General features: G+C 36.4%; 1 long non-coding RNA gene across 1 annotated transcript; it reads right to left on the bottom strand.

Moving 5' to 3' along the window:
* Nucleotides 1-13160: 13160 nt before the first annotated feature.
* LOC141482073 (uncharacterized) lies at nucleotides 13161-14922 on the bottom strand. The gene is made up of 2 exons (XR_012465319.1): nucleotides 13516-14922; nucleotides 13161-13452 (listed from the first exon to the last, which is right to left on the bottom strand). It is a non-coding gene; the product is annotated as an uncharacterized lncRNA (long non-coding RNA).
* Nucleotides 14923-16149: the final 1227 nt, after the last annotated feature.

Raw genomic sequence — 16149 nt, 5'->3', positions numbered from 1 at the left:
TTGCATAGCGGTAGTTAGCGTACTAGTAAGTGTTACGTTAATACTTACATACGTTAGGTTAGGTGTTCGGTTGCATATTATGTTACGAACGCGCGCGCGAAGAGGGCGTAGATGTCCTCTCCAGATGTCCCGCCTACCTGGGGCCGAGGCCCCACCCACCTGGGCGGAGCCCAGCAGTGGCGGGGGCCCGTTAGGGCCACGCCCCCCCCCCCCTCGCCACCAACTTTTCGGATACCCCGCCCCTTTCCGAAGCCCCGCCCCCTTTCCGAAGCCCCGCCCCTCCCCTCCCCCCGAAGCCCCGCCCCCCGACTCCCAACATTTGCGCATGTACACCCCTACCCTCACGCGCATTGTGCGCTCCCACCATTTTCCACCGCTCACGCATCGAAGTCGATACCCTCCGAGAGCACTCCACAACATTCAGTTCGAGAAGTCATCTCATCGAGAGCAGTCCACTCCACAACAAGGCAGTACGTTCCAACGACCAACTTGATATTTGAGTAAGTAAATTAGGAATGTTATTTTTTATATCAACTAACTTTGTATTTCTTCTTCTTTTTCAGAATGGCAACCAATACACAGGAGGTGAATAATGCTGTGGCGTCTATTCTGCCGGTGTCCCGCTGACCAGGAGGAGGCAGCATCTTCGAGAGCGGTGACGGTTGACCAGCCAACCACTTCGCGTTCGCGAGTTAGGTGCAGATCTTCTAGCCCTGACTTATTCGAGAGGAGGAGGAAGTCAGGGCTGTGAAGAAGTTTGCCAACGACCTGCAGCAAAGGTTGGTCCTATTTCAAAGTACCGAGCTACTTGCAATAGGACTAATCCTTATGCAGGTAGTTTTTCGACCTCTCGTAAGAGGGCCTCCACACCAGCAGCAGCACCAGCAGCAGTGGAAATTCGAGGAGTCCTTCTCCGGAGTTGGTGATATTGTCGCCGTTGGTGACGCGACTACCACCGCTGCCAGCGACACCGGCGGATCCTGAGGTGTTGGTGCCACAGCCTATCGGAGAGGTTAGTGAAAAGATGAGTGTTTTCTGCAGAGATGCAAGAAAGCAGAACGAGCTGCCCGATCTAGCGAGGCCGCGTTGGTTACCATGAAGCGACAAATGGCTGAAATGGATAACCGACGGAGGGAACTCCAAAAGGAAATGGCCGAAATAGATCGAATTATGCATCTCTGCAGGAAAGGTGTAAAGCAAAGACCTCTTCGATAGAGCTGTACAAAAAAGTAGTGACAGTTATGGACACTCTTTTTGTAGATGAAGTGTAAATGTAAGATTAGTTTTAGGTTAGTTAGGAGTATTTAATTATGGTATTTTAAGTTTTATATTTGTTAAGTTTATATTGAATAAAGGAAAAGGAAGTGAAATAAAGGGTGTACACTGTTTTTTGGTTTGGTACACATTGAACAATGCGATGGTTGGAGCATTTTTCTTCACTTCCTCTTATTATCATTATTATTTTTTTATTTCAATTCCAAGTTCTTCTAGACAAATACCTCACATCAATTTTTGTGTTCTCTAATCACTTGTAAATAATTTCATGTGAAGAAAATTTAAAAAATAAAAAAATAGACATGTTTCATAGTGAAATCGACAAGTATATTTCATTTGTATTTTATCCATTCAAGTATCTCTTTCATTGAATATGTCTTATGTCACTTTGCAATTTACCCCTACTCATTGAATATGTCTTATGTCACACTACAATTTACCCCTACTCAATGTTCCACTCCTCTCCACTCCCTCTCGAAAGTATAAAAGTAGAAATCATCTGATGAAAACTTCAGTTGATCAGCTAGCATCGAGATGGAACCCGATTCAACCTCCGAACCCTATAGCTGCGGATCAGGGGTACAACTTCAATTACTGGGATAAACAGCCAGGTACAGGTTGTCTCTTCCACCACGGAACCCCACAGTCCGCCATACGAATACCGGGATCACGACATCAGGATGCAAGTTCAGCATGTCACTGGCAGTGACGAAGGACACTGGATGACTCGAATATCCAGATCCTGACGGATGGTGGGACCCCTGCTATGATGACATTGTCCCAATGAGTAGCGACGACGACGATGATGACGACGACGACTCTGGTGATGATGCTGATGACGACTTGACGTTAGACGTCCTCCACCATCCCCTATCCTCATCGAGGATAGTCCTCCGCCATCCCCAATCCTAATCGATGATGATGTCCTCAATTCCGATGATGACATATAATCATCTACTCGTCCATCATTTTCCTTTCCTTTCCTTCACGGATGTACACACTTTTTGGTTGGTGTACACGAGGCACTGCGAGGCTGGGGCAGTGTCTTCCTCCCTTCCTCTCCCTCTTATTAGTTTTTTTTTTCCATAATAATCACTAGAATTTCTCCTAATAATCGCTCAGAGTTTCATTCTTGATGTTTTCGAATCTCAAACACTGTTCTACATTTCACCCCCTCCATTTCATTTCTTCCAATATAAATATAGCAACAATCCCAGTTCTATATCATTCTTCCACAATGTCGAGTACAGGACCCATCCAAGTACATGAAATAGATTCAACGTCTGATCATTTGAGTACAACCTTCGCTCAATTTCTGCAAGCGAATCTATGATCTTCCTGATGATTTCGCAGAACGAGTGGAACAAGGTATTCAGGACGACATAGATGCTGTTGACGATAATAATGCGGATGATGTGATTAGTATATCATCTGATTCAGCTGATTATGACGACGACGACATCATGAGTATATCATCTGATTCAGATGACTACTATGAGGATGATATCATTAGTATATCATCTGATTCAGATGACGATACCATAATTATTGTTTCTGATGATGAGGAGCGTTAGTCCATATCATTGCATGGATTAATAAAAAAATAACAGCCCTTTTCAGGGCTACAATTAAAGACTGAAACAATAAAAAAAAATAGCTCTTTTCAGAGCTACCATTATACTTTCAAACAGAAACAGATTCATACCATTGTTAACATTATGTTAACATTATAATCTCAAACGAAATATATGTATGTGAAAGTATTCATCATTATATGCATATGAATGATTGACAAATGCCAACTTCAACTTTCATTTAAAGTAGTACTCATCATATGCATAGATATTCAATGACTATCAAATTCCAAATTTCGACTTTTCAGTCAAAGTAGTAATTTATTTGTCATATAATGTATAGATATTCAAAGACTAACAAATTTCCAACTTAGACTTTTATTAATCAAAGTATTCATTTGTCACATAATCTATGAATACTAATACAACTAACTACTGTTTGTGTGAATAATGTAGCCCTGAAAAGGGCTGTTGTTTTTTTTTGACCAGTAGGTCCACGGTTATTGTGCCACAGGTTGGACATTATTACATATAATACATGTAGATACTCGGGTGAAGTTTGTTAGTGGCCTCTCGCAAGCTTCACACCAATTCTGTCCCATTTCCATAATTGAGACAGTGTTGTGGTGTTGACATGGGCATACCACCCTCCATTATTGTTTCTATGCGAATAAAACCGAAAGCAGCACCAACATAGTTTTTTGTTCTCTCCATCTATTGTGCTGATCAATATACGTATGCATCCAATGCACAATACAAATCCAAGGGATCTTCCAGTGTCTCACTGACATTGAGTGTTCGCATACCGATCCTCATAGCACCATCACCTTCAGTTGTGTCAGCTTCTATCCCTTCATCATCTCCTTCTTCATCCATGACCCTCTCAAACTCCATCACGTCATCATCTTCGTCGCTTTGGTTGGCCTCGTTTTCAACTTCGTCTATCTCATCTTCATCGACTCCAACATCTTCTGCTTCAACTATTACTACTTCCTCTAGCGGAACATTGACATTCCTCATCATCTGATCGTCTATCCAATTGTTTTCATCAACAGCAGCTATTCTATTTAATGCAGCATTTATTTTTGCAGAATTCATCTTGTTGTTGTTTGCTCACAGTTGTAGAGAGTGAATGAATGAACTCTAGGTTTGCAAGTCAACTTATATAGGAGGTGATGCGACTCCCACTTGACTCGTTTAGAGTGGAATAGTAGGAGAAGTTATCCCACTATACTTCCACATGATGTTGATTTGTATAAATAGAGATCGTAGGTATAGGAGAGAGCATTCAGAGTTTCTGTAAGTCATCTCTTTATATTTCTAATCGAATTAGTAAAATGCCGTTTCCAAAAGAGTGGAATGAAAAACCAAAAGTGTGTGTTCTACCCAATGATGATTGCAGGGGCTATTGTGTGCTACGACTTGTCAAATAAGTAGACCTAAGGATTCAATCAATCCATGTACTGGTATGTGTAGTGATTGCGTGTTGCGGATTCAACTATCGCCTCCTTCTCATCCACCGAAGCGAACAAAATCGGATTATCGTCAACAACAGTTACAGTGTCTGAAGTGTTCCGAACCTATAATATTTAACAATATAGGTATCTGTAGAAATATTTGTGGTATCTGTGCTGCCGTTCCAACTCCACTGCAACGTTGTTTGCGTTGTGATACATATTCCATGAATTGTTGGAATCATGTATGCAATGCATGTAGAAGTACTTGGGATCTGTGTGAGAAGTTGGTCAACTCTACCCCAATAGGAGAATCCATTTTTTCATGTTGGTGTTTGACGCACGAGCAACAACTATTGAGGAATAGAGTCAAAGAACGTTCCACATCCACAGAGACATATTAACATTTTTCATTTTTTATTATCGTTATTGTCCTCTATTATTAATAAATATATATATATTTTGAATTTATTTGTATTATTTCTAACATTTAAAAATACATGCATGCAACACAAAGTTTTCCTCTTAAATGACAAAGATTGTTACATGCGTGAATAGTTTAGTGAGAGAGCGCATGTGCCAGTTGATGAAAGAGCGCATGCGCTAGTTTATTTTCTTCTATAAATGGTGAGGTCTCAGTAACATCATCACCTTTCTATCCACATTCTATTGCTATCACATATCATTCCTCAGACCTAATAATCATGAGCTCTATGCCGCTATTGATTGCTGAAGATGGTTCACCACTTGTTGATATCGATCAGACTGATTTTGAAAATATTCCAGTATTACATTTATCGAGTCAAGATTCGATAAATGATTTTGATATTAACGACTTCGTTAACTTTGCAGATGTGCCAGAACCAAATGAGCAAATTATTATTGAAAATCCGATCGTTTCGCAATTATCATCACTCAAACACTCTTCATCTACCCTTCCTCTTGGTGTTGATAAGAAATCTAGAACAATCAAGAGGAAGGTTACTAAGGCATCTTCATCGATTGTCACTGACTTTAAAGAAAAGAAAGAATCCAAAAGTGTTGTGCGACAGAAAAAACCCGCAACGAAAAGTGACAGATCGAAGAGGAAGCCAAAAGGTACTCCTAAAGAAATGAAGAGTGATTTGAAAGCTGAACCGCTATCTTCTTTCAGCCCCCTCCATCGGTTTGGGAAATGAAAAGGAAAGCAAAATGCCGTCTTGTAAAGGCACAGATGACTATTGCGAACTTGAAAAGAGTGAGCGAGCTATTAATGCTAATAATGAAACTCTTGAAGCATTAGATGCCAAGATTGCATTAGCGAAGGTTGAATTGGCTAGAATGTCTAAAGATGCTGATGAACTCCGTTCAAAAATTGGTAAAGATAAGCAATTCCATCAACGTTCGAGAATGCAAGCTCAGGCTGAGCTTGAGGAGTCGACTAAGCTTTATGAGACAGCATTATCAGTGAGAGATAATTGGCAAAAAGAGTTGGATACTGCATTTCAAAGTGACGGCGATTAGTTTTGGGAATGATAATGTGTTTTCAATATCGTGAGTTGAAAAATATAAGCGGGAATGGAGTATACAATTAATTTGGTTTGGTATACACAGAACATTGCGAATGGCTGGGGCAATGTTTACCGCTGCAATATTTTTCAGTTCACATACTTATAATTGAAATGAAAACAATAATGAACTTTAATATTACTTTATTCATAAAAGTCACTATTATATACATTTAAACCATATTTGATTCATCAATCCAAGAATTTTGTTCGCTAGGGAAGGCCTAACCACTTTACATATACTTTATTTTTTCTTCTCTTCAACACCTTCTCAATCAGATATACGTCAGGATTCTCGGTTCGTAATAACTCTTCTTCGTAAAAACATCCTCTAATCGGCTGTTCATATTCATATCTTCAAGATTATAAGTCGTTGGGATGGTTTTATTAATTTTAACAATCTTGAATAGCTCCGTGGTAAAATTCGCAGTGTAAGACTTTTCAAAAATATGTTTGTATTTACTTATACGTACAATATCATTTTAATTGGAATTTGGGTTTACTTTGTCTTCCTCCAATTCCATTGATACCCTTGAATTTTAATTTTGTTGTTGAATCAACATTGATGGGTGCCATACCTATTGTACGATGAACTTTATTATTATATCTACTAGTTATAATTGGAAGAATATCAAGCCATTTGTGGTGACCTCTCATCGAAAATTCCTTGTAGAGCCATGCCTTTATTGTACGAATCACTCTTTCTGCTATAGCTGCCTTCTTTGTGCTAAATGTTGAATAATGATTGATATTATATTCTCGCATGAGAGATGAGAAGCTTTTATTGAAAAATTCTTTCCCTTGATCGCTTTGTATGTGTTTGGGGGAGTATTTGGCTTCTTTCAGTACATGTTTCATTGCATTAGTTACTGTACTACCTGTTTTATCTTTAACTGCTACAGTCCACAGATATTTGGAGTAACAATCTATCACTACAAGTATATATCGGTATCCTTCATTACTTTTTGCATAAGGTTGCAGTTCAGCTAAATCTATTTGCCATAGATATCTGCAAAACCTTTGATGGTGGTTATTCTTCTACGAAATTACGTCTTGCAGGTTTATGTAATTCATTAACAACTTGTCGTTTGACATCACTTATTTCATTAGTCATTCTATTTCAATATGATTAAAGAGAAAAGGTGATAATGTTACTGCATTGAATGATGATGTGACAGTGATCATTACATGTGAATATGTTAATATATTATACCTTCTTCACGTAATTCTTCATTATTGAAATTATTTCATTATCATGTCCGGTATGTCCGGCTGACTTTGAAGCTACCAATAGTCGTAGGCGAGCAACTAACTCTTTCGGTGAATTCCAGTACACATAATTCACAGGTTTAGAATTATATATTTTCTCCATTTTCACTCGTTTGAGTGCTCCACCAATTTTACTTCTACTTCTTATTGGATATTGTCGTGAGTCTAATAGAGGTTTGATAACTTCACGAAATTTTTTAGAATTTGTATTTTTAAAACCATTCTTCAGATGATATTGTTATATGGAGCATTCGTTATTTTTCAATATTTTGGAATATACTTGACGAGTTTCTTCATTATCAACATCTTGTGGATTCTTCAAAAAAATCATATCATACAATTCTGGACTACCTGCGCATTCATATTTTTTCACTTATTAGCATCCCAAAATGAAATGTTTCCATCTTGAAATTTACCACTAGACTTCCCATTTTCAGCTTTTGTGTAATTGGATCCATACGTACGCCAAATGTTCCATCATATGCTGGATTTCTAGATTTTATATTATTCAAATGTTTCATCAAAACATCTTCACCACTTTCATTCATAACAGGTGAGATGTCAGGATCCGAGGAATCGATGTGGGACGATGATGGTGTTTCGAATAGAGTTGTTCTCATATCGTCTTGAAGTGTGCTCGTGTCACTATTCACAGATGATACACTACCAAAGATTGTTTTCTTCCTATTGGAGTACTCATGGGATAATTTGAAGTAGATTGAACAGTTCCATGATTTGGTGATAACACTGGTGATTTAGAAGTAGCGTTTGATGATAAAACATTCAATGGTTTCATTATGGGCTCATACAATCTTTCAAGTGTCGTACGATTTTCAATATTATCATTCTGATAGAGTTGAATTTCTGCCTGACAGCTTCTGTTGTCTCTACTAGTTGACGTTTCAAATTTATTTCATTGTTTTTATTTTCAGGATCTTTTTTTGTATTCATAATGCCCTTTTTTTTGAATTAAAGCTTAATTCGTTGGTGAAGTGACCACTACAATATTCAGTGATCGAATAAGTTCCAAAAACAAGATCATGGGTATATAAAACTATCGAATCCTTTGCGATATCTACCTTCATCTATTTTTCTATCCTTATCAATGACTAGAAATCCATATTGGTCCTCCCAGCATTTAACACACATCAATGGAATTGTTGAATGTTACATCGGTGAAACATGATCTGAATAAATGTGATGTAAATTCGTCTCATCTTGTTTGAACATTATAATGAAATTGGTATTGTCACGCACTAACTGTTTGGGTACCCGTGAATATGTCTGTGCTAGATAAAAACAATCAACATCCTTATGACGTCCCATACAGAAATATGATCTAATAATATCTTGCTTTTCACATATTACATCATCGAAAATGAAAACAGAATTAGGCTTAGCGTCGGAGGGTTCCACTATTTCTGCATTATTGCTGAATGTATAAAAACCTAATCCTTTTATAGGTTCCAAAACACTTCGCAAGTACTGATATTTAGGTTGATTGAGTGATTTCGAATAGAGATACACATTTCTAAATCTCAGTCCTTGTGGATGTGTTAATAGTGATATCATTGCATTCGTCTTTCCATCCACAATTTGAAGGTCCTATAATGAGTCCTCGAACTGATGATGGAAGTAGTGGACCATGTCTGAATACCCTTTGTCCATTCAATCCACAACCAAATTTCTCATCTAGATTATCTACAGCAAACTTTTCTTTCTGTTTTTACAATGCGCATCGTGCCGTGGTTGGAGACTATATAAATGTTATTAGCTTATTCATTTCAATGTGTACCATCAAACGATACGGACGTATTGAAAGTGATCGTAAAATTAAAAGAGGTTGTGGTTTTGTTAATGATTTAATAAACAAACTTCCTTTCGAATTACATCTACCGGAGGTATCAATACTGTGGACCGGGTACAAAATTGAAACAACGTTTAGCTCGTAACGACCCTGGAATCAATAAATTAGATATTGAATGCAAAAAACACGATATTCAATATTCTAAGCATCCATCCGATCTTGCAGCAAGACATTTAGCCGACAAAGAACTTGAATACAGCGCTTGGGATAGGGTTAAATCGAAGGACGCGAGTATTGGGGAAAGAGCAGCTGCATTACTTGTCACCAACATTATGAAAGCGAAAAGACATATGGGCATGGGTTGTAGTACCAATAAGAAAAAATGTAAGAGGAAACAAACGAAGAAAAATAAAATTAAAAAAGTTGCATTTGGTGCTGGATAGTCCATAAAGTGCGAAATGTATTGAAGAAAGCTGGTGGGAATCAATTTGTGACGAATAATAGCAAAAAAGCTATCACTGTGGCATTGCAGGCGGCACGTAAATACCTTAAAGCTGCCGGTGGAAAGAAGAAATCCGCACACCACGCATAATTCCTGTTCCCAAGATCGGTGGACTTTTACCATTGATACCAATTTTTGCTGGACTATCCGCACTAGGAAGTTTGGCGGAGCTGCTGCTGGTATTACCAAGGCCGTGAATTCGGCAAAAGCCAGCAGAGCGGCTTTAATGGAAGCCAATCGTCACAATAAAACCATGGAGGCTGTAGCATTAGGCAAACGCGGAAGTGAATATATCTCAAACCATACCGTAAAGTTTAGGACTATATTTAAAACCATACAAAGCCACAAACAAAACAAAAAACTAATTGAACCCCTACCTCAGAGGCCTCTTACTGATCTCGATCTCAGTTATTAAGCACAAAAAATGAAAATTCCACATTTTCGTGGTGTTTTTTATGCGTGATAGATTACCATCTTCAGGTCCCAAAACAAAACGAGACAGCTATTGTTAATTTAGATGGAATAAGTGGACCAGGAACACATTGGGTGGCATATAAAAAATGTGGGAAAGAAGTCACATATTTCGATAGTTTTGGAGATCTACCCCCACCATTGGAATTGACTCGATTCTTTCGAAAATGTTCGAATGTAAAAATCAAATATAACTATGATCGACAACAGAAATTTAATACAGTTCTCTGTGGTCACTTGTGCTTGCAGTTTCTCTCTAAATAATTTTCCAAATAAAAATGGATTCAACACCAAAACTGGATCGGGAGGCTATCAAGGGAATGGGTTTTCACTTAGAATGTTTTCAAAATATGGTACCTTGAAAAAAATGGATAAAGTGATGCTTGCAAATATGCCTAAGGAAGTGATACTTGCATGTGTTGCACATGAGATTGCATATGTTTGGGAAAAGTTGCCTAAGCATCTGCAAGATGACATCGATATAATGAAACATAGATATTGTTATGAGCACCACCACCACGATCAAAATTCAGAATCGGATGTAATGACGGTCCTATACCTCGGAAATCTATGTGTTGTATTTGTAATATAGAGGATGTGAATATTGGTATCAATAAAAATGATACTTATTACAATACAACACCTTCCAAAAAGTGTAAATTGTCTCAAATGTGCTGTTGCTGTGTACAATAATAAATTGAAATGTGTTTCAAAATATTCATCAGTCATGTCACGAAAGTTCGAGCTACAAGCTGTCGGGACAAGTGTCTTGAGTGCGGATTTTTTCCACCAATTGAATTGGATAGGAACAGTCGTTATGGATTAGGACTTTTGGGATTCTATGGATGCAATACAATCAATAATATAACTGAAGCTAATAACTTAGTTAGTTTTAGAATCAGTAATGACAACTCATCGATACCCCAAAAGTTGACAATTGAAATTCCATGTGGTGCTTATGAAATAGAAGAGATCAATGCCGTCATACAGAAACATATCATGTTCAGATTGTTTCATGATAAAAAACCAAATGATGTCGTTGCAGATGATATTTTCTATCTACACGCCAATAATAATACATTCAAATGTGAAATGCGATCCAAATATGAAATTGATCTGACACATCCAAATTCAATAGCAGAAATGATGGGGTTCGCTCATGAAATATTTCCACCAAATCAGATACATGAATCATCATTACCAATAAACATTACAACTGTGAGACTTATCCGCTTAGATTGCAATATAATATCTGGTTCATATATAAATGGTGAAGAATCCCACATTCTTTTCTCATTCGATATTGATGTTGAACCTGGCTACAATCTTACTAAAGAACCACACAGTATTATATATATGCCTGTCAGTCCAGAAGGTCGTCAATTGATTCACAACATTACAGTGCGTATTTTGGATGAAAAAAATAACCTTATCGATTTTGGAAGTGAAGAAGAGATTTTCATTATTTTGGAATTGAAGAAAATCGAATAACTGTTGTTATGGGTTTCATTTATAATAGACAAAATCGCATTGAACAATCCCAAACGAGTTGCACTATCAAAAAGAAAGGTGTGCATAAAAAGAAGCTCATTCCACAAGTGTATGCTAAACAGTTAGCACATAACGCTCTGTCTGTGAGTGATCTTAAATTTTGAAATCGATTGGATTGAAAGTGAGAAAATAACAATGGTGCTCGAAACAAACAATGAAAAGTTGAATATATTCAATGAACCAGTGCTCGATCATTCTCTCATAAGTTTACATGAGCACACATATAAGCCCTATGGATCACCGCTATTCAGGAATTCGGATGAAATCAGAATTGCAATCAATAATCAAGATGTTATACTAGATATTGCCGAGAGCTTCATTTACATAGAAGGTAAATTCACCCCCAAAGATGTAGCGAAAACATGCTATCTCTCGAATAATGCAATTGCATTTCTCTTTGACGAAATTCGTTATGAAATGGGAGGTGAACAAGTGGCTGTTGTTAGAAAACCTGGGATAACATCTACAATGAAAACCATGATATCATTTGGACAATCTCATGCTAACACATTATTGACATCTGGTTGGGGACTTTCACAATTGAAGCAAGATATCTTGGATACAAACAGTCATGTTTTTAGTGGAAAACTACCACTGAAATATTTGATGGGTTTTGCTGAAGATTACAACAAAAGTATCTTGAATGCCAAACAAGAATTGATTTTGATTATCGCTCGATCATTCAAAAAACTCATATATAGGTGAGGTTGATGCTGATTTGGAAATAAATAAAATCGAATGGAAAATAAGGCATATTGTACCAGATGATAAACACAAGCTCAAACTTTTGAGTAGAATAAACAAAAGCGGTCTGAATGCCAAAATCAAGTTGGCGTATCGTATGTGGGACCTCTATGAACTACCATCATTACGTGGGACTTCTTCAGACATATGGGCCATCAAAACAACTAACGCATTGGAAACTCCTCGTTTTGTCATCATCGCATTCCAAAGTACTACCACATCTGAAGATAGAACACAAGATATTACAAAATTCACAACTGCTGATATCAATAGTATTCGAGTATACTTGAATTCTGAAGTTTATCCATATGAGCGTTGGAATTTGAATTTCGATAAAAAACTTGATGCTCCTGCTTATTATGCTTTTGAGAGTTTCCAGCGAAGTTATTATGATAAAGATATGAGTGAACCTCTGATGGACATTGGACAATTTAGAGAGAATCCACTATTCGTCATCGATTGTTCCCATCAACCGAATGCAACAAAATCATCAACTATTGATATAAAGATTGAGTTTGAGACGAGGAAGACCAAGTTTCCAGACAACACTAAAGTATATGCATTAATTTTGCATGATACAGTTTTAACATACAATGCATTGGATGGTTCAGTTCATAGCAGATATTGACACTTTTTTTCACTCTATCATGTACTGTTTTATGATCTTTTTTTTTTTTTTATTTGTAACTGACTTATATCATGTATTGTATTTTATATCATATTTATTGTTTTGTAATCATTTTCTATTGTATTTCATCAGATTTAAATAAATAAAACATGAAAATAATACAAAGTTTTTTATTTGACATTATTTATGATTCACAGGAACATACAGACTATCTAAAATAACTTCTTCCTCATAATCATCATTTTCGCGACCATCTTCAATTTCCTCTCGATTTTCATCATTCAATTCAAAGTGATGAATAATCCATTCTGGCAAGTATGGTTGGAGGCTATACAGGAATCTTCTTAGGTTCAGTTCAATCATAACCTCACAAAGTTGCCACAATTCCAATTCATTATCCAAAAATTTGTTGCAAACTTCTGCACCACTCCAATAGTTCTCAGCATCACGAAGGCATAATTCGATTTGTTTTTCATCATAGCATACACTCATATCATACACGCTTGCATGTTCGGCTCCATCACCCAACACCTTCAATTTAGACGACAAATGTTGAACCGATGATTTGAGATCTACAATATCGACCCAATCTTGACTTGCGTACTGCATCCACATCTTTAAATGGTGGAACTGAAATCGAACAAAAAACAAAACAATAAGCAACCTCCAATTTTTCAGTGATATAATACTCACATTCCCATTTTACTTGTAGTTACAAAGTGAGTGTATTCAACTAAGTTAGTAATGTTTATATTTCCATATAATTATCATCTAATATATGAATATTAATAAAACAATAAGAAATTCATTATAATTACTATTATTATTCAATCATATTGAATTTGACTAGAGTTATCGTTTTCACACCAAAAAAAACTTTGTAAGCTATGACCTAAAGAAATTCACTATAAATTATTACTATTATTCAATCATATTGAATTTGACTAGAGATCGCGTTTTCATGCCAGCAAAACTTTGTTGGCTCTGTCCTAAATACATCATCGTATATTTACCACCTGATGAGTTGATACAAGATATATCGTCATCACTGAATTGCAACGAAATACGTTTTGGTAGCCATGTTTTAAATAATTTATCATTGCTCACATCTTGCAAAGTTAATAAAATTGATTTACCAAATCGTGTAGAATAAGTTGACATATTTTTAATTATGTACACTTCATCAATTGGCAATGATGATAAGGCCTTTTGCTCTAGTATTTCAACCTCCTGTACAATCAAATTATTAATTTTATTCAAGTCTACTTTTGAAACGGACATGATGAAAAATATATATGAAAATATAAACAATTTCCAACAGACAAATACACTCACCGTCTTCCTTCTATTACGAACTGAATAACACTCTACCAATTGCTAACTGCTGCAGATATATTCGTCTACTGATTTCATAGTGTGCCAGGCATTTCTTTTATATTAAACAGTGTGAGTCACCCCCACCATGAAACCGTGAAAGATTCACATTGCTAGTTGCTATCCACTAGAGATGCCTGACGTCACAGCCAAGCCCATCTCCCAACTTGATGCGATAACAGTTGCCGGTACGAGCAAGCAGTGGTCGTTGCGGTCTCGGAGAGGGTAGACGCTAGGCAAACAGTCCTCGGCTGCCGTTGTGTCACCATCGATAGCGGGGCTAGAGCGAACCTTCATCGCTTCAGGAGAGGTGAGGGCAGACCGATGAATACGCATTACTCTGCCACACGTCGTGGAGTGAACATGTCGCTCTCTAGCCGTTGAACGGTTATTGCTGTGACGTCACTCCACTACTAACTTGGTGCCCTAACACCGATGGAGCATTTATTACTTGGAGGATCTTCGAAGTATGCAGACGTATGTTTGTACATAGACAAACAAGCACATGATGAAACCCTGTACCGTGCATTCTCCTACACACACACATAAACACACAAAATCTCATATGAAAAAAAAATCTGAACGATCCATGCAACAGACACTTCAAGGTCACAATGCCTTGACTTCACTGCACAACAAAAAAACTTCACCAAACAACAACCAATAAAAAAAGCAATTAATACGTCATAGTGGTGGGGGGAGGCCGAGAATCAGCTGTAAACAACTACTAAGGTATAGAAGTGTTAGGAGTTCAACGAGTTCTTCTGACATGTTGATAATTTATATGAAAAAAACATAATTTCATTACCCCTCTCTATTTGCCTCGTATATTTGTGGTAAAATTAATAATAAACCGTCATTTACATTCAGGTAAATGAATGTCTTCTGGTGGAGGGTTGGAAGCCCTAACTGTATACGGAGTCAAAAAGGTTAAAAGCATATATATATATATAATATATATATATATATATATATATATATATATATATATATATATATATATACATAAATCGATTTAATTCGTGAGGTTGCAGTCAATAGCTGGGCTGTTACAAAGAAAACTCTTTGTTATATGTCAAGCTTTCGGTATATTTCACACCTTCGTCAGGACAACTACAATAATAAGATTATATATCTTGTAAAAAATATATAAATATGGAGAACTTACTTAATTTCTAACGAATATTTTAACAACTTCCTATAAAACAGACAATCCTTATTATATTGAAGATTCTTTTTCATTTAGTGAATTTATAAATAATTTTCAGCTTCCTCAAAATTATGTTTTGATAAGCCTAGATGTTGTTTCACTTTTCACAAACCTACCGTTAAAAGTAGTGAAACAAACTTTGAACAAAAATTGGTCTAACATTGAAGAACACTGTGAATTAGACAAAATTACATTCATGAATATTTTAGATTTTATTTTTGATTCAACATATTTTATATTTGAAGACTAATTTTATAAACAAATATTTGGCACACCTATGGGTTCCACCATTTCACCAATTTTATCGAGTTTTGTTTTAGATGAGCTTATTGATGACTGTATTCAAAAATTATTTTTCCGTATTCCATTCATCAAACGTTTTGTAGATGATTTGATTCTGACCATACCTACAGATGGAAAAGAATAAATTTTGAATGTATTTAATTCATATGATCTCAATATCCAATTCACTATTGAAGAGGAAATAAACAACTCAATTCCTTTCCTCGATATGAAGTTATTGAGATCAGAACAAAATATTATCATCACTGAATGGTACAGAAAACCAACATCAAGTAATAGATTTATTAATTACCATTCCTATCATCCAAATAAAATGAAAATCAATTTAATAAAATCATTAAAAAACAGAATCATCAAAATCACCCATCCCGATTTACGAAACCAAAGTTTGTCTAATTTCAGTAAACTTCTGATCCAAAATTCTTATCCTAAATCTTTAG

Source organism: Leptinotarsa decemlineata, unplaced genomic scaffold (genome assembly GCF_025532065.1).
Source record: "Leptinotarsa decemlineata unplaced genomic scaffold, Ldec_3_MD MMD2_tig00000690_RagTag_RagTag, whole genome shotgun sequence".
Lineage (NCBI taxonomy): Eukaryota > Metazoa > Arthropoda > Insecta > Coleoptera > Chrysomelidae > Leptinotarsa > Leptinotarsa decemlineata.
This window is presented reverse-complemented; position numbering and strand designations above follow the sequence as displayed.